The 27595-nt window shown below is 49.6% G+C and overlaps 1 protein-coding gene across 5 annotated transcripts in view; it reads right to left on the reverse strand.

Moving 5' to 3' along the window:
* Nucleotides 1–27595, reverse strand: part of LOC119461224 (solute carrier organic anion transporter family member 74D) — a 169039-nt gene that overhangs the window by 83940 nt on the left and 57504 nt on the right. For 4 of the 5 annotated variants that reach the window (XM_037722454.2, XM_037722450.2, XM_049672072.1 and 1 more), the window contains exon 2: nt 15843–15940. The gene's annotated coding sequence lies outside the window, so the exon portion shown is untranslated. Of the gene's footprint in view, nt 1–15820; nt 15941–27595 lie in introns of all 5 variants that reach the window. The other variant, XM_049672075.1, reaches the window with a different exon arrangement.

The raw sequence follows: 27595 nt of genomic DNA on the forward strand, positions 1-27595 counted from the left end.
AATAGACACTTTTAGCTGGGCGTACGTACGCAGCACATTCGTACGGCAGTACACGATACGTTGCGTACGCTGCAAAGGTAAGCGCGCCACAACAATTTTAGTTTAACGCGCCGTGATATCAACGAGTTGTTCAACTAGACATGCCATATTACGAGGTGTATAAGCGTTTCTGGATGTTTCTCAGCGCCGCCAAGCGTTAGAAATATACTCAGTTTCGCTAACGGCATGGCCTCTGAGATCGGGGCACCCGACAATCGCGGAGGCCATGGTAACGGCCACAAGCATCCAAGTCAAGCCGCGGCGCGGCGTTGGCTGTATGCATTGTTTGCAGTATAACGCAAGCAGCATCCTGTTACGGGGGTACGCACGCACCTGTGAAATAGATGTGTTCCGTTCCACGCATGCGCACTTCTCTACTGCCGCCTCGCAACGTACGCAGGCTTCTTACGTGCAGGTCCAACTCAAACTGTGGAATAACTGTGCGCGTGATTTAAGAAACACAAAAAACGCCCGCGATCACACAGCGCGCGCGTTACACACAGCGGAGGCTTTTGCGTGTATACACTACACATCCAGCTTTCGAACTACACACAATACGCGAACTTTTTGTCAGCGCTTAAAGTGGGAATACGGTGTAAGTAGACGCAAACGCAGAAACGAAAAGGCGGATACAGAGAAAGAAAGCAAAAAGTGTCAGCCGACGGTCTGAAGAACGGAGGACGCGCACAGCGGTGGGGCATCAGCGGCAAGACGTGCGCGACCTTGGATATTGACAGCACCCCCCCCTCCTTACGTCCGCTGAAGTCTAGACACAGCAGCAGGCAGGCGCTGCAGGGGAGTAGTAGAGGAGCGAGGGAGGGGGGTCTCCTCGTGATACCGGCTGTTGCAGAACAACGCGTATCCGCTCTTGACTCGCGATACGCACATGGCGGCCGCCTTCTGTCGTCGAGCGCGCCGCGGCGTCAGGAAAGCGCGCCCGACCAATCAGCCGCTCTAGGACAAAATGGCGCAACACATCGCCGGAGTCCAAGAAGTTTCAACGTTGAAGTGCAGGAGGGCGACGGAGAAGGGAATAACTAAGACGCCGCTCGGGGTCTCATTCGTGAAGAGGTATACGCTCCTAAGACCTATACCTCTCGTACAATAGATTGCACCGTACGTGTTCTTTCGCGCTTAAACAAAGAACAGATTGCACATTGCCTTCAACGTTCTTTTTTTTTTTGTCCTTTTTTTCTTCAAAATTCACTCGCAAGTGATTACGCAAAATATTCATACTGGATATGAAGTACGGTGCATGTGTAACTGTAAAGTGTGGGTGTGTGTGTGCGTGTGTGCTGCATATTCAGGGTCGTCGTATTCCCTGTATGTACATGCGTACCGCACCTCACCAGCTACGTGCAGTGGGGTGAAGGCTACCCGCCGCACCGGCTCGGCTAGTGGATATACGTATACGGCGTTCAACTCAGCCGCAGAACGCCACACTGAGCAGAACGAGGTCGGGGGATCGATTCCCGCACCGGTGGTCGCATTTTGATGGCGGCCATATGCAAAACGACGCTCGCGACCCTAACATTTAGGCAAACGTTAATGAACCTCAGGTAGTCAACATTGAAACGGAGCCCTCCAATGCGCCTCGTAGCCTCAGTGCTGCTTCAATCAATCAATCAATCAATCAATCAACGAAAGGATATGGGTCGCGTCAGCCGATCGGACAAAATAATCGCGCGAGGCCGCGTGAATGCATCCTTCACGGAAGGGTTAGTAGCGCACAATGGGCGAGTCTTCCTGCCTTCTCTGGAACGCGCAGACTGCTCTCCCGTAAAAAAGTATTTATACGGGCTATAAACTGTCTATAGACTTCTTATAGACTTTATAGACTGTTCTGTTCAATAGATTTGCCCTTTTCTGTAACAAATCTGCCAACAAAATGACTGCATATCGGCCACTATAAAGAATTTATACACATTCTATAGACAAGTGTGGGTCGAAGTGTGAAGTCATAAGACCTTAGACCATAGCTAGACTTTCTACGTCCTTAGAAATAAGTCCTTAAACATCGACTGTCTAGACATTGTATAGACCATAGCCGAAAAAAAAAGCGTAAGACCATAAGTCCTTCGACTGCCCATAGACTAATCTGCATATATGTGCATAGACAATCTATTGACGTTATAGACCGTTATCTACAGACTTTCTATAGACCGTCAACAGAAAATTTTGTAAGTTTAATATCGTCACTGATTGATTGGCTGACACTCAGTAGTAGCGAGCCTTCTTGCAAACACCTCCGTAAAGACTCCCTACTCGGTGGACTCTGAAAATAGTTACGAGCCGAGGCCCGTTCATTTAATACGGGTTAAGAGATCACCAACGGATCCGCAACGCCATTCCCTTCACGTCCTCTTCACCGGGCGCCGTGACATGTTGATCACGTGTTGGGCCGATTCGTTTGGATTCAATCGCGGCGCAAAGTGCTCCCTACCTCCTAGTTACTTCCCGTCTCCACGGTGCACGGCGGCACGCAACCGAGAACGAGGAAGGCACGCTGCACAGCGGACTTGGCAAGCATGCGGCGAAAGAAATGAATACACCGGGAGCGGTGACGTCGGAAGCTGCTAGCTCCGGTCGGGATCGAGGGAGGAAGGGTGTCAGCAATAACACACACACACACACACACACACACACACACACACACACACACACACACACACACACACCACACACACACACACACACACACACACACACACACACACACACGCACACACACACACACACACACACACACACACACACACACACACACAAACGCGCGTGCGCGCGCATTCAAAACGTGTACGCTGGCGCACGTACGAGCTAGAACGATATTAACACGGAAAAGCTGTGAACAAAAAGCAAGAAGGCCTGGTATGCCGCCCATGTGTTTTTTTTTTTTTTTTTTCGTGCCTAGCGAAAACGGTGGTGGGGTGCATTGACCTACACATTCGATAGCACACGGGCGCCTGCGTCTAACGAGGGTCTACAACGTGTATAGGCACAACTAAGACTGGACAAAGCTGCCAGGGGAAAGGTGAAACACTAGCGAGAAAGGACATATACGTTTGACTGAGAAAAAAAAAGGCGAAAAAAAAACCGAAGAAGTAAAAGGGAAATGAAGACGTCGCCCCGAAAAGCAAATGAAAGCGATGAAGAAGGGCCGAAACAACGAAAAAAGAGAGAGAGAGAGAGAGGGGGGGGGGGGGGAACCGGGGAGAAAGTGCCGACGCGTGCAACTTGCACATCCGCTCGGCGCGGACGCGTGGGCGAGAAGTCTGCTCGTGCCGGCACGAGCTGATGCGGGCAGAGAGCCAAGGAAGTGTCGCGCGCACTACTTTCTTTGCTTATCCCTCGACGTCTTCCGCGATGCAAATCACTTCGAAGAAAAGCCCCCCCCCCCCCCCCCCCCCCACCCGCATATGTCTCTTCCGTGGGAGGACGGGGGGAACGCGACGCCCACGTCGTGTCCACTCGTCTCAAAGAGTAAACAGAAAGAAAGCGGAAAGGCGCGCGTTACGTACGGGTTCGCAAGTTTGCGCTGACGGGCGGCATACGCCCATATGGTATACAGGGGGCGTCCCAGCTATCACGCACCAAGTTTAGAAGACAAAAGCGATGCCTTGCATTCGGATGAAACCAACTCTGTGTTGCTAGCGGCAACCTGAGGAAGCGTCTCGCACTGTTTGTGTTCTTCGTTTATCGCTTGGTTTGTAATGATTCGTTAACTAACTTTTTTAATTATTATATTTACGGAAGATATGTCAACACTAGGCGTTACAGCGCCTTCGGAAACATACATTTCGATTGTTTTCGGCGCTGTGCAGGGTGTGCCATGATAGCTGGGACACCCTGTATAATCGAACTAAAACCCTTTTACTAGACTGTCAGACACGCTGTGTAATGAGCCACTCTGTATACAACGAACCAATTTGTAACGGCTTCGTCTTCCAGCGAAGGAAAGAGGTTTCAAGGCACAATTTCCCTTCGTTTTCTTTGTTCTACTGTAAAATCATCTTTCCTTCCCACCACGAGCTAATATATTCACAATGCGTTTCTAAAGCATCGAAAAAAGCTTCGATTTTATATATATTTCCCTAAAGAAATGTAACTTTTCGGAACATCTATAGTTATAATCAATCCCCTCAAAGCTGACCTAAAAAGGAAATCAAGGTGCATTCGACAAGCACGATAGAGCCCCGCATATTCTCGTGTACGGGGGCAGTCTGATGAAAAGCTTAAAAACCTAGTACAGTGCCTTGATGAAGGACGGAAGGAAAGAGAAAAGCAGAAGGCAGGGAGGTTAACACGCCTTGATGAAACGTTTTATCTAAAACTCTGGCGTAAGCGTTGTTTTCAGCCTTCCATTGTTCCGAACACTTCATTATCTTATCTAAGCAATAAATACGTAAATGGACAGATATATACTTCCCGCTCTGCATAAGCATGTTTGAAGAATCCCACTTGGCAGCGAAATTTAAAGATAAATATCCCTCAATGTTGAGAGAGAGAGAGAGAGAGAGTGGAGGAAGGAAAGGCAGGGAGGTTAACCAACCAGACTTTGTCCAGTTTGCTACCCTCCACGTGGGGGGAAGGGGGAGTGAAAGAAAGAGGGAGAGAATACACGAGTCTTGGTCGTGCTTTCACATGCACTAAGCTAGGTGCAGCATGTCTACAGTCTGGCCCTCAAGTCTGTCGCCTTCAGGTACTGAAGAAGAAGAGCTCGAATGGCTTTCCGGGCTGATGAGCTGCGATGCCAGGCTCCCAAGACATTTGCTTCTGTAATGGCCTATCGACCATTCTGTTCAAGGCACACTGGAGAGCCTGGCGCATGTTGAGTTTTTTGATACACGGGGGCATGTACTTGCCACACACGCTGACGTAACAAAAACGTTTGGAGCTCCGGTAATCATCGCCTTTGATTGGAGCAAGCCAAGCCATTCACAATATGATCTTCCAGCCAACATTACTCAATCTTCTTCCAACATTTAGTCTTACCAACTCTGCGATCACTATAATTCTCTTTATTGCTCCTTAAATGCTCGTTAAAGAACAACCAGGTGGTCCAAATTAATCCGGAGTCCCGCACTGCGGCGTGCCTCATAATCAGATGGTGGTTTTCGCAAGTAAAACCCCATAATTCTTCATTATAATGCTCTTTATGAAACAAGGTATGAGACCGGGCTAGTTGGTAATGTATTATGCGCAAAGCGTGACAGCTGACAAAGAATGAAAAGGCACCATGCACGCAGACTTCGTCGCGTCTTTCCGCGCTTTGTCTGCTGCTGCGTTGTGCACATTATCTTTCTAAAAGCCGCCTACGTGAGCCGGAGGGAATGTTCTTTGGAACAGTCCTGGCAGGCAGCCTCCACAAGGGCGACTAGAACAGGCTTGGACCGAAGGACGCTAGAGCGATTCGAAACTAAACAAAACAGGGTCTACGTGAAGGTATACGCATGTAAGAATTGACTTAAATTTTCGTGACTACTCATAAAAGCAGCTATTACTGCCACTGCTGGTAATCCGCGGCACGCACATAAAAAGGAAGAAAACATTTTCGACACCACCAAAAGTTTTCCTGCGTGTACATTGCCAAAAATATAGCTCCATTTCCCCCCGCCCCCACCCCGAAACCATGATTTCCCCCATAATATGAGAAATTTCCCGAGATTTCGCGATGCTGAATGTGAACTACGCAAGCTGGTGCTTGTTTGTTGCACGTGGTGCCATCAGGAGAGCGCGTACGAAATGTAAACGTAACGCGGGTAGCCACTTCGCCACTAGCTTGGCAGAATGCCTTGCGGGAATGCTAGCTCTGCGACCGACCAACCGACCGACCGATTGATTGATTGAGTTAGACACTCGTGAGAGAGAGAGAGAGAGATGACAGAGAGTACGTGCTTGTCCATTACACTGTGTCTCGGAGAAAACATTCGGCCTTAATCTGCACATCGACCACAGCCGGAAGTACAAGCTGGGATACTGGGATCAACGGCCGTCGCAACGACGGATGTAGCAGTGTTACGAGCGCGCCGCGCCGCTAATAGGCGTATAGACAACGATGCAGGGCAACGCGTACTGCGCGAACGCCGCCAGCATTCAGGCAAGCCAAACGCTGCTTGCAACACTGTTATCTACGCGTATACAACGCGTGTGCGTGGCACTCTCCGACTTCCTTTTCCCTATCGAACAGAAAAGAAAGAAAATAGAAGCATCCCCATAGATGACAACTAATAGCAACCATCTTCGTCCCCATCCGGATGCAATCTCCGACTCTCTCCATGTGCGATGGTCGCCAGCTATATATAATGGAGACTCTTACAGGAAAATACGGAAACAAAAAAAAAAAAAAAAAAAACGTACGGCAGTCGACGGAAGTAGCGCGAGTGGAGTATAATGTCATGAACGAAGAATGGCGCAAAAGACAAATGAATAAACAAAACGAGCGTCTGTGCAACCCTCTCGCCGTTCCGGGCTCGCGGATACGAAAGAGAACAATCAGCTGGCACGTCTTGGCTACGTACGGCCAACAACAGAGAGCTGCGTCGAGAGCTAGGGGAGAGAGAAACAAAAGAGCGAGAGAGAGAGAAAGCTTAAACGCTGCAACAAAGAGGCCGGTATATACACAGACGAAAGAAAGAAAAGTCGAAGTCCTGCCTTCTTGATGGTGGCCGGTGAAAGTGCTGAGACGGCAAGGCGGTAGCTATGCTCGCAAGAGGACGTTTAAAAAACTCTCATCGCTCGCCGCCAGTTGCGTCCACCAGGGAAGTCTAGACAGTTCGCTCCATTAGGGAGAAAATGCGGCTATTCGCCCGGATACTTCCTTTCTTTCTCTTCATTTCTTCCGTTCCTCGAGGCGTTCTTTACACTCTCTCTCATTCTCTCTCTCAGCATAAGCTGTTCCCTCCACGAACCCGTCTCTTCGATCACGTCATCGACCGTATCCCTTTCGGCATTTCGAAAGAAAGGCCTGTATTACTGGACATCGATCTTTCAGAGAAGGTGTATCACAGAAGCGCCGCTTGGGGACGCTTCTTACTGACGAAACAACGAGCGATCGCAAAACTAACAAGGAGTATATGCAGTGAGGAGGAGACCAGTTGCACAGAGAGAGAGAGAGAGAGAGATAAAGGATGCATAGAAAGGCAGGGAAGTTAACCAGAGGTAGTTCCAGTTGGCTACCCTGCACGTGGGGAAGGAGTAGGGGGATAAAAAAGTGAGAGAGCGGAGTGGGAGAAGAGAGGGGGAGAAAGTGACGTAGACTGTTAAAGGGACCACACATTAGCAAAGCATACGCGAATTTCCCCCAGTGGCAAATCAGGAAACGTCCTGCTTCATCGTAAATGACATGCGAAGAAATAGCGCTGGCTGCTCTCTGCCTGCCTGCAAAGTTTCATCGAGACAATATACGTTTTCTTACTTGCAAGAAATTTTTGCAAAAGTAGTTTTCTTACTTGCAAGAAAAAGTCAGCAAACAAGATCCCATCATTGGTTCTCCCCAACAATTTGATCTTACCCCTTAAACGTGAGGGTGTTAGCCATGCGACAACCGAACACCCTTTATACGCCTATAACGGTGTAAAAATGTTAAGAATACAGCCAATTCATTTTATGCCGCTTCCATGCGATTCTTCCACCGTACAAAACTTTCTCTTCTACACAACAAAAGCCAAGAAGCGTCTGGGACCAGTCGCAACAACGGCAGCTGAAGAGAAGCGCCGAAGGAGAGAGCACATCGCTCTTTCCCGCCAACGCTGCTAGCGCGAGCCGCCGCCGCCGCCACCACGAGACGGAGAGACCGACAGGGCAAACGAGATTACGCAGAGGACCTTGACCCCTCTAAAGCCGCGCGCGCGTTCTAGGCGCGCTTCTTTCTGAACGATGCGGCAAGTCAACACACACACACACACACGGCGGCGAGCCGCCGTCTGTCTATATACTACAGCCAAAGCCAGAGCCAGCCAGCCAGCCAGCCGCCGCCCCGAAAACGACGCATTCGCGTGCCGCGCCTATTACACTCGATCCGCGCACGCGCGCGCATAATAATAATGGCGCCGAGTTTTACGAACCCAGCCGAGTAAACCAAGCAACAGAAGAAGAGTACCGGCGCGTTAACGACGCGACAAGGGCACGCGGCTCACGTGGCCTTTTTTTTTTTTTTTTCGCCTCCCCTCCCACAACCGCAACCAAACTGCAGAAACGCACGCGGGTTTATTGCAATAATCACCCGACAACAACAACAAAAAAAAAAGGGGGGGGGGGGGGGGACAAAACACTACACGCTAAACTTGCCGCCCTCGACGGTACTACCCCCTTTTACCTCACCGGCGGCGCGCCCAGGCAATTGCGATGCGATTAATCACTTGCGGCGACACTTTCGCCTTCACGTGACGTAACAGGACGAACTTTCGGGGCGCGACGTCAGGGGGACCCAGCGGCGCTGTCGGCGGTTTCGCCGCAGGCAGAACTGGACGGCCGCCGTCTCCAGCGAGCGGTTTGAATTCTCTCGAACGTTGCCTGTCGAAGATTGTTGTTTAGAGCGGTGGATAATGGAAGGAGCGGACTTCCTTCTGAAGTACTGCAGCTAACTGGGTGTTTTTATACCCAACGACGACTCGCCTACAAAGTTCTAAAACATCTGCGATGTCCGCCATGTCAGTATAGCACGCGACACGTAGAGGAACAAGATACAGCCAAGGAAAGGACACGGACGACAACCTTGATTGCAGGAGTGCATCTAGCTTAAGTGAAATTGAAATAAATTGTGGGGTTGAACGTTCCGGAACCTTATCAGCGGGCTATGAATGATGAGGGACTGCCGTAGTGGAAGGCTACGGATTAAGTCTGAGCGCCTAATTAATTTGGGCATTTAATTTTGGGCACGTGAGCGTTTTTGCATTCCGTTCCCATCGGAATGCGGCCGGGAGTCAGACACGCAACCTCGTGTTCCACTGCAATACGCCCCAGCCACTGAGACACTACGGAGCCTCTGGATCTAGTTAGTTACCCTGTATTACATGTTCATTCTACCAGGATTCAATATACCGAGTTTCTTCTGTATCGTACAATGCAACGGGCAAATGACAGGCGGTCTTTACAAACGAAAAGATCCGTGATTTACGCACCTGATTTCTAGGGGTTCTTATTTTCTCAATCTTGCTATAGCTGGTTATCACTCACTTCGTAATTTGTTCATCACGTTCCCACCCGACCCTCTTCACCATCCAAGTTTTCCTAGAGTATAGCACGTAGCATAATTAACCATCTATCAATATCACATACCTTTACACAAGAAAGACAGCGGTTAGCCAGTATAACTACCGGCTGGCTACCCTGTGCTGGGAAGAGGGCTTAAGGGAATAAAAGGTGATAGAACAAACAAAAAAAAAGAACAAATCAAAATGAGAAAAATTCACACAATAACGCGATGCTACGCGCTACAAAGTTCAACGTCGGTCGCGCAATTCACAAGCGCTTAAGCCCTTACACAAGCCTTCCTTGCTAACGAAAAGTGTCAGATGTCAGTAGAATGCACGCAGGCGAGCGTACGCCACGTGATGGGTGACGGTTGCACTGACTTCATTTCTTTGGGAAATACAGCTATGAAACTGAAAGTAAATTCAGCGTGCCCGTAAGCCAGTAACGTTTAACTAGATCAGATAGGGCATTCTATATAGGGCCGGGCGTGTTTCCCTGCCACCCAAACATTAGAGATTGCGTCACCTGTACAGTGGTCTTTACTGTCTAGCACGGGCACCGGGTACACAAGCGCGCAGTTAGTCAGCAGTAAGTTCTGTGCAGAGCCGCAAAAGCTACCGTCACCGTCAGACAATGAAACAATTGGAAATATGCATATATATTCCGTTGTCCACCGCTAATCAGCCGGTTACGGGACCTCGTTTGAATGGAAGGATCCCTGGACGGATTCGCGGGGCTCAAGGTTTCGTCTTTCCCCAGGGACGTGCAGAAAGTGAGTTACATCGTTCCCCGGTTATTGGCTCTGACGGGACGCGCATGCAGTTTTCGCCACACTGCGCGCAAGTGGCGAGACGCAGTCGCCCGCCGCGGACGCGTTTCTCTCAAAGCCCTCCCATTGCGGTCAAATCGCAAAAACTGAAGCGGAGTACGGGTCATCTTCGCGTGCCACCTTCTCCAACCTCCGTGGCCTTTCTTAAAGTGGAGCTGATAAACTGAGATAAGGGAGACAGACGAGGCCTTAGTTGAATCGGCAAGAGCCTCACACACAAGAGAGAGAGAGAGAGATGGGGGAGAGAGATAAAGAGACAGACGATCGGCAGACACTCACGCGCACACACACGTGACACGTATCGGCGCCTCGGCAGACGTGGTTTTTCCCGCCTTTCCGAGACACCACTTCTCCTTTATTCTGCCTCCGTTTTGTCTCTATTTCCTTGGTTAGAAACAACGCGTCCACCAACGAGTGTTGAAGACTCGGAACAGGTTCCTTTTAACAAGTAGGTAGGTTTGCGCACGCTGGTGAAACCTCCATTTCTCTATCGCAAAAGATCTTTCCAGAGAACGGCGCCTATTTGTCTTCACGACTCCACGCACTCCCGACGAGGGAAAAAAAAAGAAGGAAAAAAACGGAAAAAAAGAACACGATCGACGAGCATCCAGCGAGCCGCGCGTGGCCGGACTGGAACGGGAACACCTGTTACGTGCAAAGTCATTACGGCAAACGATACTCGTGAATCATGCGATTCGCAATATCCTGATAAAAAAAACAAGTAAAACAGGAAACAAAGGAAGAAGCGGCACGCGGGCTTCAATTGCAAGAGGACACGGCACGGTGACATCGTGCACCGACATACGTACCTGCGTGAATGAGACAGGAAGAAGTTGAACAAAAGGATGAATCAGGGTGAAGCGGGCAGACACGTGCGGTGCCAGTTTGCTCAATCAAAGAGAAGAGTTATAGGTCTACACCATGACACAGAAACCTGCATAAATCCTATCTTAGACCCGAAGACCGCTAAGGAACGTAATTGCTAATCAGGTCGGTTTCGTACGTATTACGTGCCGATTGGCAAACGTGAAAGAAAATCCTTTTGTTACAATACCCCGCGGTTACATTTTTAAGGCAGCATCTTCGTGTGCGTGGGGAAAGTAACTGCCTCGTCGTGTTCCAAGTCGGGAAAACCGCACTTCCTGGTCTAAACCATAGCCCCCGAGATCGACTGTCCCTGTGCGATATCGGAGGTCACGTCTACAGTCAGAGATGACGGTGTAATATCGCGTGGTGGGTTCCCATATTGATGCTGCACTCTATAGATTTTCACGTCAACTCGCGGGTACTTTCCGTCGTCCGTGTCGCCACAACTGTATATAGGGGTAAGATTGGTGTCAATTTTCCAAAAGCTGACCGAACAAAGATTACGCTTAATTCATTTCCATGCAGTACCGCATGAATCCGACTTTATATGCGGGAGGCAAACTTTGTTTGATCGCTTCCGAGATAATCGTGAAAACTACGGAAAGCAATACGTGCGTATAAAGTACACAGCGTCGAACGAAGACGTAGCGAACAAATTAGAAACTAATGCCGTTAGAACAAATTGCTGAAACGAAATAGTTAGCAAGATGATCAACCAGTACTATTCACTGCAAACTTAGTAAAGACAGTTCTTTATTTCAGTTCCGCTGGTGCGAATGTGCACACGTTCCTTCGAGAGGAGGTCGCGCACTTAGCAATGACCCATTTCATTCGCCACTCTCGCTTTCTTATCATTGGTCGCGCCCTGCGGCTGATACCAACGACAGGAGGCTGCGCGACATTGTGAGCCTGAGCCAATGACGAAGGGCGTAGAGAATATAAAATGAAATTGGACTCCCGTTAAAAAAATATAGATCCAGACTTCAGACCCGCGCAGCGTTGCTTCAAAACACCCCACTAGCGACACACCAGGCCGTGCCAGTTTAGTTATTTGTCAAATATCGGATAGTGCTGAGCAATTGAACACAGTAATATACATGTCGCATTTAAGCCCTTTCACCCTACACTACGCCCCTCCCCCCTGCTGCCCCGCCCACACACACACGTAGAAAGGCTCCACGCACATAAACACGCCCTCCTTCCCCCAGGCTTTTACACACACACACACACACACACACACACACACACACACACACACACACACACACACACACACACACACACACACACACACACACACACACATGCCGACAGCACGACTGACTTGAAGCGGAAACGCGAGAAGCAGTCTCCTCTGCATGCAATCCATTCCATCTTTTCGAGTGCGGCTATTAAATGACAGGCGCTTGGCAGGTTTCCCTCCGGCCGCCGTTATTAATTGCAGGACTTATCGCCGGTGACGGTTCCGCTGGATCACGCAACTTTCCGCCGGCCCAACGCATAATGCACCCGTGGGAGACCGGCTGCTATAGATGATAGATGTGCACATGCAGCATGTGCAGAGAGAAGGGAAGCAGGGAGAACACAAACAACCGAGGCGTACAAAAACAAAGTTGCCTATAGTGGTTCAGAAACTTTGATGCTGGGAAGATAGGTAGGACATTAGGCAACTAAACAGGAACAAGAGCTTGGTGGGGCAACCCACCACTCCGTTTCAGAGGGGACACTCATAGCATCCACTCCATCTATCCATCCCTCAACCATCCATTAAGGTCGCGAGTTCGAGTCCCAGCCGCGGCGGCCGCACTGTGAAGGCCCAAAATTACGTACCGCTAATGCACCAAGCTTCTGGCGGCGATCGACGAGCGGTCAAGCTTCACTATACAGAGCTCCACACTATGGCGTTTCCGTTTGCGCGCGTGTTTTGGCTTTGGGAAATCGTTAACATATCAACTTCATCAATGTAGCCTCCTTCTTGCCTTTCCCAAGTGGCAGTGATACACGTAGCAGTAATGAATTATTATGATAATTTTTTTTCGCGCCCTTGCTTTATCTCTCCGCTACTCCTTCCGTCTTTCATTTCCCCCTTACGGTGCTACCCAGTGCTGGATAGCAAACCAGATAACTTCCATGCCTTTCCCACCTACATTCCTATATATATATATATATATATATATATATATATATATATATATATATATATATATATTTTTTCATTTGTAAGACGTCAAATTAAGAAGTTGAAGACAATTATAAGCGTCTGCTACCGCGCACCGATCGCCGCCATTGCAAAGGCTTTAACCTCTCCAGATATAATTAAACATCTCTCTCTTTCTCTCTCTGTTATCATATTAGTTGCTGGTTCACCCTAGTAGAGCTATGGTATTGACGATATTGCAAGTAAGCGCATACACTTTCTCAAACGTTTTCTCATACTGGATGATTCGTCTCACAGTACAAATGGCTACGGGCATGCTTCTACGTCCTTTATTACCGTTTACATCTGTCGTTACGTCACTACTCTCGTAGTCTCACTACCACTCCAAGCTGTATTGCTCATCCGGGGGACAGCCGACATCGCCAGGCGTCAAGATTATTTACCTTCCAGCAAGAACAGTACCCTTATCGCCGGGGGGTTGTAAACTGAGCTCGTCGGTTCATACATTTACCTGAATACTCGAAAATAGCACGAGAAAGAAGCGACAAGTCTATAGTTTTGTCCCATTTCTTGCACTGTCCTTAATTAAGTACTCGCGCAATTACTGCACTGTTTCAGACCGACACATTACACTTGAGCTGAACCGCGGTATAATTTTTTTTCTTTAACACAAGGTCGACTGTTTCACGCGCACAATACGTTCCCCGCTCTTCAGCAAAGCGATTTTATACCACCGGTGAGGCGTGGCAAATGCACTTCGTCACCGCTAGGTCCTAACCAACACCCCCCTTGCGGAGACGCCATCGACGTTGCTCTAAAGTGCTCGAGTGCTCTAAAGCTTCGAGACGAAATACTGGCGTCTAAGTAATGGGAACGTTTTTACTAGGCGTGTGCGAATATTCGAAACTTTCGAATAACGAATCGAATAGTGTTTGACTGTTCTATTCGCATAACGAATCAAATAGTGTTGTATTCGATTCGCTCTTCGAATCTTCTGCTTCTTTCTGGAGTTTTACGTGCCAAAACCAGTTCTGATTATGAGGCACGCCGTAGTGGAGGGCTCCGGATTAATTTTGACCACCTGGGGTTCTTTAACGTGCACTACAACGCAAGCACACGGGCACGGTCTTCGAATCGAACAGTCACTATTCGTAAATGCGAATGTCTTTCGAATACTTAGCGAATATTTCAAAATCTCCAACTGCGTCTGAATAAACAAGAAATTGGAGCATAAGAGTACGGTATACGTTAACCCCCCAGGCATAGTATAAACATAAAAGATGAAAACTAGCGTGGTGGAGCAGGCTATGTCACTTAGGTAGGCGTACTTTACAAAGCTGGACAGCGATCCTTTGCACTCATTGAAGCGCCCAGGGCATGCGAAGAAACTACTTGTTTGTCAATGCTCCATTCGTGCTTTTAATAAACGACGCTTTATGACGTACTAGGTGATGACAGAAACTTGCCAAGTTTAAGAGATGTGAACATCGTTTTATATGAATTGTAATAACGGCTGTTCATTGCTCGAAAACTATTCGAAAAGTGTTCGATATTCGACTCGATTCGCTTGTGGCACTATTCGATTCGTATTCGCATCGGTCTCAGAAATCACTATAAAAAAGTCACCAACGGCAGGCGCGAATGAGCGCGCGAGCGGACTGGCAGACGGCGGGCGCCCTTCAAATGTCGCCACCTCGTCACTACGGCCGGCGCAGTGTCGAGGATGTATTAAAAAATGTCGCCGCGACATTTTTCGCGCCCGCAGATGCTCGCGGTGTTTATAGCATGCACCCCGCGCTCGCGAAGAGGTCGCACCGCGTCGTCGAGAGGAGTCAACGACCTCTAAACACGCATGCAAAGCAGCCCACAATTTCTGCGAAGTTGTCGTCGCTCACGCTCAGTCTGAAGCCAAGCAAGCCCGGGTGAACAGCGCGCGCCGGATCGGAATAGACAACTCGATGGCGCGATGAGATAATAAAGTTTTTAAATATTTTTTTTCTCGAGGGCCCGGGATACCAAAGGGAAGGGCGCACACCTTAGTCTGATAAAGAACCAATCAAATCTCGTTATAACGAAACGGGATAAAAGGATAAATGGATATAATGAAGAAAGTCTTGAAATCCCTATAAGAGATTCAAAGCGAAGTACATGCAATAACGAATATAACGAAGTAATGGACATAACGAAGTAATGCGTTACATAAAGCCTCCGTATGGTAAGAGTGATTTTTGGCGTTGTAGAACAGTAGAATGCATTGTAGAATGTAGAATCATTGTAGAATGCAGCCTTAATCGTTTTTACATTCAGTTAACCTTTAATTCAAAAACCACTCGCGATGTACGAAGTGACTGCTCTCTCCAAACTTGAGATCCGGTAACGTATACGAGAGCGATTGGGAAATCAATATCTTGAACCAGAAAACGCGAGCAGCCAATCAGATTGCACCATGCATGCCCAGCAAAAGGATCGCCGCAACTACCGCGGGCATATCATTTTACTAATTATTTCATTACCCTAGCAGCTTCAGCCAGCGCAACTATACCATTCCGGTCAAGATTCAAGTGCATCGCGTTTAAATCGTCTATTGCCTCGTGTTGAGGCTCGACGGCACGAAAGGATCCTTGTCGCGTCCCAATCGGCAAACTATAACGTGTAGGAATGAAGGCGACGCTACGGTAGGTGGCCCATACACTTTCGCGTCAAGCTGTACATCTCATTTCGAAATTTGTCCACACTGAGTGCGAAAGACGAACTCACCTACAGACGCCGATCGCCCCAAGGTGGGAGCAGCGAAAGAAATAACCCTGAAGATGAGAAGCTCAAATGACGTGCGGTGTGGCCAGCCAATCCTGCCCCTGCAAAAGGCAAACAAGGAAGACAACGTTATAGATCTCTTTATTACCAATAGGCAATAACTAAAAGTGAGAGTTCGACACTTTAACGCGCTTCACTTCGCAATTTCTCTTTACGGTATAGCAGACGACGACAAATCAAATAAACACGTCCGTACGCTGTAACATTTTCTGCTTATTCTTTTTCCGGCGGTACACTCGCTCAACAATTCTCCTGCGGTTAACTACCAACACCCACAGACAGCAAGTAATCATCGACTATACACAACATAGCTTTGCGAATGCAAACATGAGCAGTGTAGCTATGACACACGTCGCTTGAAGACATCGCCAATCTTGCGTATTAGCGTGCTTCCGCTCGCGTTTTAGCCTTTCTTTCAGTGCAGAGTACCCAGGCTAGAGGAGCACACGAGTAAGTACAAACGTTCTATCGAGGAACATCAGCCGACAAATGCCGGCAAAGCTTTCACCAACCACGCCGAGCACTCGAATGCGAAGTTCACGCACACAGATACGACGCAGTTCGCTTCGTTCACGTGCATCGTACTCGACACTGCAGAAAAAAAAATTAAAAAATGAGTACATAGCGTGCGCCGAGGCAATATCTGGAAAGCCGCCTACTTATTATACACTCCACCTCTATACCCACAAACCTGACCTCTCGCTTCTCGAAAGGCCGGTCGCCGGCCCCCATTCACACGTCAACAACTTATTAGTTCTCCTCACGCGTTCGCGTTTTCCGAGAGAAAAATATTACGACGACCGCGAGAAAGACGACAAACACTGACACCGCACGCACGCTTGACGCTGGACTTTTAAGAACATCCTTGTACTTGTCGTGTTATGGCTGCTCGTGCTTGTGTGTGTGTGTGTGGCGAGAAAGGTTGTTTACAGTACACGTTCCAGACGGACCCGTTCTGGGTGTGCTCCGCCATGTTACGCGTCGCCTTGCAACGGAGACGCGACTCAGTGTATATAAGTCATCCCGTTGACTATTGTGCAGTATACACGTTATTTTCTTTTTCCCTATGCTTCACTACAAGGCTTGGCAAGAGGGTTCCTGTCGAGGTCCCAGCCGCGCTCAAGCCGAGGTTCCCGCCCAGCCTGTCGAGCTTCCAGCCGAGCGACCCGGCGCGCAAGCACGGGGGGGGGGGGGGGGGGGGGGGGGGGTTAGGTGATTGCCGATTTAGCAGCCGTAGACCAATGAATAAGGGGGCGCGTTGTTACTACCAACTTGTTTTATTGCAACATGTCAAGTCGGAGGGCATACGAAAAATCATGTTCATAGCTGGGCGGATGCATACGCAGAGCGGGCCCCCTCCTGGAACGTAATGAACCTCTCCCATATATGGCGGCAACCCTTTCCGCGCCGTCTGCTACCGCGGCAGCAGACGTCGCAGCAGACGACAAGCGAAGTGCATGCCCTATGCGAAGAACAAAAGAAAAAACGCTCCTCGAGTCTGTCCGCTTTCGCCATAGCCAAGACGAGCCCGATTTAGAAGCGTGCGCGTATGCAAGCGGTGAACAAACTCTCGAACCCCAGAAATAGCGCGTTGGCTCGCTCGCTATCGCGCGGGAGCGCGAGAAGCGCGCACAAACGCGCAGACACGCGAGTTGAACTTAAAAGCGCGCGCTTACACGGCTCTCGCCAAAACCCTCTGCCGTGTGTATAACGTCGGACGTTTCCTTTTATCTTCTTCTTCCTGTTTTGCTTTTTGAAGAAAAAGCAACGGTGGTCTTAACGGCGGCAAGAGAGTCAAGTCGGATGGAAAGTTCACGCTGGGAGGAAGCGAAACAAGCGAGCGAATACGCACCGACCCTACCGAAAAAAAGAAGAAGAAATGCTTGTCCCGCAGACTTTCCTGTTACGAGCGGTGACGGGGAAAAGTGGAACGAATTCCTTTCCTCGACTTAACTGTGCGGAGAACGCGCGGAGATTTTGAACGCTCGCAATTTTCGTTTGTCCTGGCCACCCGCTTCTGTGTATATATATAGTGTATATAGTATACTTAGGCGCAAGGGTATAAAAGTGCGCGATCTCGCGTAAGATCTGGAGAGCTGCAACCTATTACATAAAAAAAAGTTACGTAAGGAGCGAAGCGTGAACTGAACCAAGGAAACAGCTTGTGGAATCACAGGGGGCCAGACCACGTTCCTTTATTTTTTATTTTTTTCGTTCTAAATGCAGAAGCATTTCTTTATCTACCCCCACCTATACACTATAACCTAAGTCTATCTAGTCTGTACCAACGTAACCTAGTCTAGGCTGTACGAACGTAACCTATAAGTAGCATAGGTCATTTGTCAAAGTAGTTCACCTCCATAGTCAGCTCTATACAAATGCTTGGAAATATACTTGAAATTCAACGCTGAAGTGCGATTGAGTGCGTCTTGAAAGCACGTGGAGGACTTAGTACGAAATGGTAAGCCAGGCTAACATTTCATGGCCGGAAATGGTATTGTCTGCTTTCCGTAGATAGTACGAGACCTTCGGAGATAGTTTTAAACAGCGAATTTTCAATTATTACGATGAATCACCTGTACGGATTCTATAATGACCAAAACGTTAGAATGGTGACTTAGGTCGGTAAGCCACAATGCCTATAGGTTACGTGCGACGAGCTATCGGTCAATGACAAAAGTTCAAACTAAGTGCGCGCGAGTGATGGTTATTCTCACAGCCTGGCGTCAAGTCCCAGCACACCTGCTATACAACTACAGTATAGTACACTCGTAATACCGTTCGACGTAAGTTTCACTAAAGGCACCCCCCCCCCCCCCAGCCCCTCCCGTGGAACATCATATATTATAACGTTCCACACACGCAGGTTCCACCAACTAAGTCGAATAAATTTGTAAGCACGATCCGCTTACTTAGACCTGCAGGAGGGACGATAAGCGTAGCAGCGACGTCCTACATACGCAAACGCAACGGGTATACATCCCTGCCAACCCCCGCTCCCAGGTCCCCATTCCATCTCATCGAAAGAAAGACCGCGACCGCCACGATTTCTTTTTTTCCTCGCCTAGACGGCGCGCGTCACTGGCTTCGATTCTCGTACAAGGAAAAGGCTAAATATATATATATATATATATATATATATATATATATATATATATATATATATATATATATATATATACCCGTGGCGTCCTCGTCGTCACCTATACCAGTACCGTCACCGACGCAAGTCTCACCGCACCATGCCCCATTCGACTTCCCGAGGCGCAATTCAGCCAAAATGTAAGCCGCAGGGCTTCGAAATTAGCCTCCTTCGGCGGGGAGGAGAGTGCGCGCCAATCGCGGCACGCAGCGCGTCGCGCACGTTTCCGCATCCCAAAACGTAAACTCGCGCAAAGACGACGTCGACGGAGAGAACCTGTTTCTGCACCGGTACACACCATACGCGCAGGCATTACCCACATACACTGGCTCCTATACCTCCGTCCGCTGCCGTAGCTTTGCCGTGGTGGATTATACTTATACTCCTGCGGCTGCTATAATACTATCCCCTGGCGTTTTTCCTTCTTTCTTTTTTCTTACCCCTTTCCCTCTCTCTGCGCAAGAAGAGATCCAGTTGCGTACGCAACGCAACCGCGTGCATATGCGTGTGCGTCGGTATGCGTACAACGCAACTCTATATAGGCGAGCGCCGTGTTTCCACGGGTAAGCCAAGCGTGGCCCGCGCGCTTCGATTGCGCAATCGACAACAGCGACGCTGCTGCGCTTCTTTTCGGAGTCAATGCTAAGCCGCAAGCGTTTGGGAATTCGCCACGCACCTCAATAGCAGGAGAGGAGGCGCCCCCTATACACGTCGCGTGGAATGCCGAGAACGTCGTCGAGTCTCTAAAGCGATATGCGGGACGCTTTTCTGCAAGTACGGCATGCGCTTATCATACGCGACGCAATGCCCGTGCGTGCGTGCGTGTGTCACCACTTCTTGCTTATGCCGCAAACGGCTAAGCCGATGTATGGCATGAAGCGTGGCCGCATTTCTCTGACGTAACTACTTTCGACACGAAAAAAGCAGGCCAAATGCTGCGGGTAATAAACTAAACCGAAAGGTACACGATGCGCTTGGCTCTACACATACAGGTACTTCTATAGGCTCCAGGATCCAAAACTATATATGGCGGGTAATCGCTGACGTCAGTGCTGTCGTCACGACGCTACACCGGCTAAGCACGGTGAAAAACTGCAAGTTCTATCGGTCCCTGTATCCAGGAGCGGCGGATGCTCAGAATAGGACAACAATATAGGACACGCGTGACGTCGCGTTAATACTTCCTGCATAGAGAGGCTATACTGGCATATACAGTAAGTCACCGAAAGCACGTGAGCATATTCGGTGTACGTACAATAGGACATGCGAGCACACGTAGAACACGAGCACAAGCAGGGAATCGCATGCATACTGATTCGACTGAGACGTGCAGAGTCTCGCGTTCTTCTTCTACACGGCGTGTGGTATATTCCAAAGTCGACACTCAGTAGCTGCGCTCGTCTTGAGCTGTGCGTGAAGAAACGGAACGCCAGGAAATCAAAGAACAGGGCCGGATATATCCAGGACAATACGCAGCACTGACAGACAGCAAACAGCGGCGGGCGAGAGGGCAGCATGGAAAAGCAGTTAGCAATTCTACTGCTATAGCTACTCGGCTCATAAGCACTTGAAACGCGGCTACTGCGACATCCCCAACGACCAATCAGAAGACCTATAGTATACGAGTATACTCTATGTGAACGCCCCAATGCTGCAACTATGCTCAAATTATATCGTCCCGCGCTGTCATTCAAAATTTTGAAAATGAGTACACGCTACAGCGCAGGTGCCGAGAATATAACAGGCGCGCTCTTTATTGGTGACGCAATAAGCTCATACCTCCATCCCAAACACCATAATATACCGGGTCTCTATCTAGCTTACGCTAAACAGAATGCGAACTCCGCTCACGCACTTGGAAAAAAAAAAGCGCCTGTATCGAGCAAAAATCATCATTGACCCAAGTTGGCATGAGAGAGGGTCAGCCGGCACATATCCAGTAGCATTACATTCGAACCCGAATATATCGAATCTGAAGGCGACCACAAAAAGTTCGATATAAAGGTAATTCGATATACAAGATAAAAATTTTACACCGAAATTTTCAAGGCTGTTTTACAGCTGTTCCATATGCACAATAATTCGTTATATGTGGGTTCGATATATCCGGGTTTCGACTGTATTACGAAAGGCGACACAAACCCAGAATTACGTAAACCACTGACCCAAGTTGGTACGACGGTTGGTCTTGAACCCGGTTCACCTTACGCAGCAGCCCAGTGGTATACCTATTTGACCATGGAGTATACCTATATGAACCAAGTTGGCCGGAAAGAGGTTAGACGAGGACACGCATGGATACATAGTAACATACCGCAAACTGGGCGAAGTTCCCAAGGAATGCTAAAACGCATCTATAGGCCCCGTGAAACTCTTCAGGAATCAAGATGCGACAGTACCATTAGCGACAACGTAAATAGCTATACGTCAACATGAACCCGCTATAGCGGGTCAGGCCGGGCGCGCGTCGAGGCGAGTCGACTCGCTCAACCCACATGACAAAGATGCATGTGTACGCGCGTTGGGGTACGTCGAGTTGAGTCGGCTCGGCTTCTGACTCGACCTGGCTCGCGTCGAGCTCGTGTCAAACGAAGCCAATGCCGAAGCCGAGGCGAGAGAACGAAAGTGGAAACTATACAGCCACGCGCGCGCGAACTTGTTCCGCCCACACCAAAGCTGCAGCGCGCGCTGCGAGCAAGAAAGAAATCACGCCGTTTCAATCCCTCACGGAGCGCGTAGGCGCGGCGCTTCGTTATAAGCCAAGGGGGCGCTTCGGTAATGCGATCTGCCCAACATAATGACATTCGGCTGGAGAGCAACGATCCACCGTTCATGGAACCCGCTCGCAAGGTGAGGACAACGGCACCGAAAAAGAGGACTCTCGACGCGCGCTATGCAGAGAGGGCGTGCGCGGTCGTGCCGAGACTGGCGGGTAAACGTATATACGTCCAGGACGCGGTATCGTTGTCCTATTCTTTGCGAGTGCCCGTTCACGCTTTCGTGTACTCGCAAGAATCGGCAATAAAGAGCGCGGGATTGTAAAGAAATAGAAGGGGAAAAAATGAAGTCAGGCAGGCAACCTCAATTTTTTAAGTAACGCAGGTCTACCATATACTGTCGTGGGTAAGACGCTAACAAGATAAAGCTAGGCATCACACACACACACACACACACACACACACACACACACACACACACACACACACACACACACACAGTGGTGACTAATAAGCACTTTTATAATGTAACGCGATAGTGGGCCGTCATCCCCACCCCTTGTAAAGATGTTCATTGGTCATCAACGGTTGTGCCGATTGTCAGAGTATGGCAGGGACTTGCAGCAGGAGATGCCTTCCCCGAGCAAAGCGCTGGAGAGATCGACCCACTAGAAAGCGCAATGACCATATGAACAGACAATGAAGCCAAGGAAAACATTGGGGAAATTAGCTGTGGTTGAAAATGAAATGTAAAAACGTTAAAAGCAAAAGGGAAATGAAAGTGGGCGAAAAGATAACTTGTCGCCGGTGGGAGTCGTACCCACAACCTCCGTATTTACGCGTGCGTTGCACTACCAATTGTGACAAGCGACGGCTATCAATCCGTCCACTAACTTTGGTATTTACATATACGTTTACCAAGATCTAGCCACGGGCGCTGGCTAACACTCCCACGGCTAGGTCTATAGTAAGCATAAATACCCAAGTTAGTGGATGTATCGATGGCCGAGCATTTCTTACACTCCATGGCTCATCTAAACGCGACCGCTGCTGCTGGGGCGATATCGATTCGGTGACCTCGTGATCAACACCGTAATTAACGCCATAGCCAGTGAGCAGCCGACATGTGGTTCGATTATACAGAAGCGCGTAAAAATCAAAAGCCGGCAAAAGAAAGTAACCCGGCGAGTTCAGCTTGGAGACTAAATCCAGCCCTGAGAACGGATCTTTCCAATTTTCCCGGCGAAAACGTGGGTGTGTCGCCTCGGCGAGCAGCAACTCCCGCCAGTACTCCACAAAAGCCGCCAACGCCACGATGTTGCACAAGAAGAGAAGTAGACGACTGCGTCAACAGCAGTGGGCCACTGTGATTTTCAAGGACACGCGCTCTATATACCACGCGCGAAGTGTTGCACTCGAAAGCGTCAACCGTTGCCTCGGCAACAGATGAGGTGTCTTCGGGAGTCCTGTCACCGAGCTTGATTTCTTGGAAACAACTTCGCAAGGGTTCATTCGACACCAAACGGGCAAAGCGAGCGTAGTTGAGAGTTGCGACACGTCGGCGAACAGGGGGCGATCCGTTACGCAGCCGCCGTTCTTTTCAATTTAGCTCGCGCACAACGAACGACGCGTGGGAGCGGCAGCCGTGCAGTGAAGGGCATCGCACGGCGGTGTGGCGCTGGACGGAGAACGGCAGATCCTGTTATCCCGATTCGGCCCGTGCGGGCACGCTCACGCTTCTTGGAATTTCGCGGTACAGCGCTTCGACCACGCTTTCGTCAGAGTCGGCCGTGTTTCTTATAAGCGAAGCTGTTTTTAAAACGAAGCTTTCCTTTTTCTTTTTTTTGCCTACACTCCCGGGTTTTGCGAGGCTGCCGCCGACGCTGTCTGCATCTGGCTCGATCGGCAACCACGGCGAGCATATCTGTGGCTGTAAGTACACACAAAGATGCTGTATTGCATGACTGGCTGGTAGGAGACACGTAGTGCAAACTGGCCAAGGACATAGTAGTGCGAAGCAAGGCCGCCAGGGGGCGGCAGGTGATGTTCGTAAGCATGCACTGACGTGAGTGCCAACAGAAGCCCACCGTCGTCAACGGTTCGTCGCTCTCATTATACATTGTGATCGTTATTCCTTCGTTGTCATGCCGTCCTCATGATTCTGCCGTCTTAACTCGGCGTCGTCGTCACTGCGTTGTCCTCACGCCTTCATCATTCCGTCGTCGCCATTCAATCTCCATCATGCCGTCGTCATGTATTTCGTGGCCATTTCGATGCGCACGCGCCCGGTGCACATCGGGAATAATCCCTTCGCGTCGCCAACTCTGCGCGCTATAGCAGGAGCCATACTGGTCACGTCAGCCAACCAGAATAAATACCCAAGAAGAAGGGGCTCCTCCGTTATTTGTCTCTCGTGACATGAACGGAAGTTTCACCGAATGATCAGTGGCTAACAATGGCCGACCCATCCTGTAGAGCCTTCCACAACTGCTCATGAGCAGCTTAACGCAAATGGCTTGAAAATCAGCAACAGGTGATTACCCAGGGGTCGCGACAGTTCATGCAAATTGGTTGTCTGATCTATGGCACGCGACCTTTATTTAGTCGACGCGCGCGATTAATGACTCATGAGGAAAGCTTGCGCTGAAAGTCGATACACGTCGCCATTGATTTGACGTCGATCTCTCCTTCCCAATTGTAACAAAAGAAGAAAAGTTCGCATTCGACGCGATAACTTCCACAACCAGATAATTAGACCTATCAAATGCAAGACCGTAGCGATAGCTCCCGACGGGGCAAGAGTCGCAGGGCTCCGCGTTTGTGGACAAGCGAGTCGACGTGCTGTGTTCCCGGCATGCGAGTGGGAACAGCACTGCAGCAGGAGATGCGGAGTGCGTTCGATGAGTGCTTCCCAAGCAGTGTTCTACTACACCCTCGCCCACAAAATTTGCGAGCGCACGCAACACAAGCACACACGAGACGAGACCGACGACGTAGAGGACGAGAACGAATCATCGATGACGGCGCAGCGGAGAAGGATGCGAGATGGGTGGGAGAGAAGGGCTCCTTATCACGCCGCTGACGCCCCAAAACAGGTTTGGCGGTGGGGAGAGAAGGGGGGGGGGGAGGGAGAGGACGGAGACGTGGAAATGCCAGCGCGGGGCCTTCACCCCAGCCGCTGCGGCGCGGAGCCGGGGTCGCGTACGAAGACCTCCGCGCTCGAGGGACTTTCGCTCGCCCAGCCCGAAACGCCGGAGTCATCGCGGACGGTGTGCGACGCGGGGACCCTCTCTCTCTGATCCGCGCATCATCAACACTCAGCGCCATTTCCACGCTACTGAAACAATGGAGTTCGTATCAGTTTATGCCCTATAGAGAGTAAGCGCACTAGTAAAACTTCTTGCACCGCTTGGGGCCCGTTTGTCACCAAACGATAACCCGTCATCGACCTTGCGGGCGTTCTCTCAAACAGACGGCCGCTTGCTACTTTCCCGTCGGGAACGCTATATGTCACGCTGATACGCTTGTGCAGTTCAGTGAAGACAAAGTGCCATGAGCGCGGCGTTAAAAAGAAATAAAATTATTGTTCAGGGTTAGCTCCAAAGAGTGCTAATGCTTCTTAGGGTGTACTTGATTCCATATTTGACTCGCATTTTTTGGCGCGCTCTAGTATGCCCCTGTCGAGACTACACTTATCGTGCGCGAACACAGTAACTCCCACAAGTGAGTTTACCGTGGGACAAGCAGCTGATTCTGCATAAAGATGTTACCGAACTGAAACTCCAGTGAAACTCAAGCTCCAGTGCGACATTCTTTAAAAAAGGCTACGTGCTACTCTAACTTCGGTTTACGAGGATACATCGCAGAGAGGAACTGGTGTTGGAACGCGAGGGTCTGAGAGAGAAGGCTGGCGCGATCAGGCTCATCATATGGCTCCCCAGAAAATAGAGGGCAGCTTGCACACTAAACAAAGAATGGATCGAACACAACGCAAAAAAAAAAAAAAGACAGAGCACGCAGAAAGGACCCACAGCACTCTATGCTCTCAACGTATTTTAAATCATTAAAACATCCTCGTCACCCTGTGGCTGCTCCTGGATGCGCCACGCCCACCACATCCAAGGGACAATGACACCCGTCACCGAGAAGCCCCGTCACCGACACCCGTCACCGAGAACTCGTCTGCGAAAACGCACATGCGGCGAGGACGGGGGACCAATCACAACGCGCATCGCCAGACACGTGAGTGTGGCCTACCTACACTAAAACATAATTCAGTCCTCCGCTATAGGTGCTATAGGCGAAAATCGCAGCTGCCGCACTCGGTGAATGCGATACGGCAATGCTAAATTCGGATTTGCGGAAATCGTAGCTGCGAGAAACGCAGCGTAATAACGCACCATGGCTTTGCAAAGTTATCGCTAGGCGAAAGACGCGCCTTCCTATATCGGAATTTTCGTGAGTGCTGTCGCCGTCCATTCCGCAGCGAAATAATCTTTATCTAATCAGATTGAGTGCGCGAAGCGAATATCTCAACAAACCAGTCGAACCTCGATATAACGAACCTCGATTTAACGAAATTCGCAATGTTACGAACTATTTTTATTTCCCGGTCTTAGTTCCATTGAATTAACGAAACCTCGAATTAACGAAATTCGCGATATAATGAAGTTTTTCGCTGCAAGTGCAAGTTCGTTATATCGAGTTTCGACTGTAGTGGAATTCTAGATCGTACGCGAGCACCGGCGATTACGCTGGAATGCACGATGGGTCGTGTGTAAATAGCCGACGTGTCTGACCCGCACATCAGAATTCTACGACCGACGACTGTGCTCGCCGATATGGTTGTGCTTGAGTGTTACTTGTTTTTTACGGGCACAAGTTCGCCCCATTGAGAGTGAATATTATAACTCGGACTTGTGCCACTTTCTGGTTCTTCACCGTGACATCTGCTGGAGGTGGCTTCGTTGTGTACCGGGATACGTTCTGGAAGCCGCCAGCGAAACCCAACCCCGCGTGAGGACATCAGCGTCGCCACAGGACTAGCGAGCTAGCCGCAGACTGCGAGGCCTGCTGCCAGAGTACGCACTTCTACCCGAGAAGACGAGACAGATCCGAGGCCAGTACAACGTCAATATCGTCACTACAACGTGGCTATATTGAGCGAATCCCCTCCCTAGAAGCTTGAAATATATAGCCCAGAACAACGCAGAGGCGATTATCCCACAGAGAGAGAAAGAGGGAGAAACGAAGAGGGAAAGGTAGGGAGGTTAACCAAGGTCGTGCCCGGTTGGCTACCCTACACTTGGAGAAGGGGAGAGGGGAAGAATAGATAACGCGAGAAAACAAACATAATAGAGTCAGTCGCGCAGGAATCTCCGCTGTCACAAGCGTTCGTACAATTCAGTATCCTTCACGAAGTGCAGAAGGGATTTTGTGGCCTTTTGCATGCAAGAACGCAAAGGCCATGAACCAAGGATCTTTTCTTCCGAGAGCACTCTGTTATCTAACAGGTTAAGGTTTAGGTTGTCGAATACGTCGAGTGTCAAAGGACGGGCAGTGACACAGGGTTCCACATCAGCCTGGGCGGACCGGACGTGGACAACCCTTGTGCGCCTGCCGTAAAAATAAAAATAAGAGAGCAAAAAAAAAAAAAAAAAACACACCCAGGCACGCACACACACCCAGGCACGCACACACACTCAGGCACACGCACAAACGCACACACAAAAACAAACAAATTCAGGAGGACTCTCTCTCTCGGGAGCCGTGAGGACGCGATGGTGCACACAGCCGAGGCGGCCTAATGGTCGACCGGCCGGCTGACACGGTCGTTG

Source organism: Dermacentor silvarum, chromosome 8 (genome assembly GCF_013339745.2).
Source record: "Dermacentor silvarum isolate Dsil-2018 chromosome 8, BIME_Dsil_1.4, whole genome shotgun sequence".
NCBI classification, from domain to species: Eukaryota; Metazoa; Arthropoda; class Arachnida; order Ixodida; family Ixodidae; genus Dermacentor; species Dermacentor silvarum.